This window comes from Manacus vitellinus, unplaced genomic scaffold (genome assembly GCF_001715985.3).
Source record: "Manacus vitellinus isolate BGI_N305 unplaced genomic scaffold, ASM171598v3 scaffold_2278_pilon, whole genome shotgun sequence".
Taxonomy (NCBI): Eukaryota; Metazoa; Chordata; class Aves; order Passeriformes; family Pipridae; genus Manacus; species Manacus vitellinus.
The window spans coordinates 1-1,277 of NW_021939613.1; the positions used below are offsets into that span (position 1 = coordinate 1).

General features: G+C 37.7%; 1 long non-coding RNA gene across 1 annotated transcript; it reads right to left on the bottom strand.

Moving 5' to 3' along the window:
- Positions 1 to 21: 21 nt before the first annotated feature.
- Positions 22 to 1,156, bottom strand: LOC108639673. The gene is made up of 8 exons (XR_003915793.1): positions 1,135 to 1,156; positions 943 to 963; positions 818 to 838; positions 662 to 682; positions 505 to 525; positions 385 to 405; positions 134 to 154; positions 22 to 53 (listed from the first exon to the last, which is right to left on the bottom strand). It is a non-coding gene; the product is annotated as an uncharacterized LOC108639673 (long non-coding RNA).
- Positions 1,157 to 1,277: the final 121 nt, after the last annotated feature.

Below are 1,277 nucleotides of genomic sequence, written 5' to 3' on the forward strand. Positions count from 1 at the left end.
AAGGTAAAATAACATCTGAATTTCTGACTTACTGATCTCGGCCTCGTTCTCCCCTGGAAGGAGAAAGGGATTGAAATAAATGATTTCCTTTTAAAAGTCTAAACAAACAAACACAAAACTGGAAAATACTCACGGATTTGGGTGTCTCGGGCCTCTGCAACCAGCAGAAATAAATGAAATTATATTGTGGGGAAATCCACTTTAATCCCATTATTCTATAATCCATAATTTTACAAACCACCATTTTATAATCCCCATTTATATCCATATATTTGATGGGGATATTTATGCAATGCATACATATTTACATGGATTTTAGCCTTTAAACTCAATTAAAACCCAAATTTCCCCCTCAAAACCCCTTAAAAGGAGGGAAATCCTCACCCAGTTCCTCCTCATGTTCCCCTGGGAGAGAAAAAAAGAGAGAAAAATGGGAATTTCCTGAGGTTCCTCATTTGTTGTTCGATGGAATAAATGAGATTATGAAAAAATTCGGGCACTTACGGAGCTTTTTCTTGCAGCACTCTGGGAAAAAAGGGGGAAATTGGGTTATTTTGGTTATTATACTGATAAAATAATGGTTCCAAAAGCAATTATTATAATGGTTAATATTGGTTATTTAGTACAAATAATTAAATTAATATTAAAAGAATCCACTCACCAACATCTGCCGTGAGCTCCCCTGAAAATGAGGGAAAAAAGGGAATTTTAAGGCCCAATGTCCCTTTTCCTGCAGGCCCAGCAGGGGGAGGTTGGGAATTTCCAGGAATTTCCAGGAATTCCAGGAATTCCTCCGGGGATTTTTTCCCAAACTCACCGATTTTCGTGTGTCTCTCACCTGAAAATGAGGGGAAAAAGGACAAAAAAAAGCCAATTTTGGGGGTATTTCTCAGGTTGGAATTGGTTTGGGGTAATTGAATTAAAGTTGAAGGAGGGACTCACCGAGTTCCACCGTGAAAAGTCCTGGAAAAGCAGGAAATCCCATTAATTCCTGGTGGATTTTTCCCCCCCTTCCCATGGGATTTTGCCCCTTTTTTCCCAGGAATTTGGGTTTGACCCCCAGGGGTTGTTTCTCCTCTCAGGCCCCAAATTTGGGGGGAATTGAAGGAATTCCAGGGAGGAGACGGAACTCACGGATCGTGGAGTCACATTTGGCTGCAGGGAAAGGAAAATATAAAATATAAAATATGAAATGTAAAGTATAAAATATGTAAAATATAAAATGTAAAATATAAAATGTAAAATGTAAAATATAAAAGGTAAAATATAAAACATTA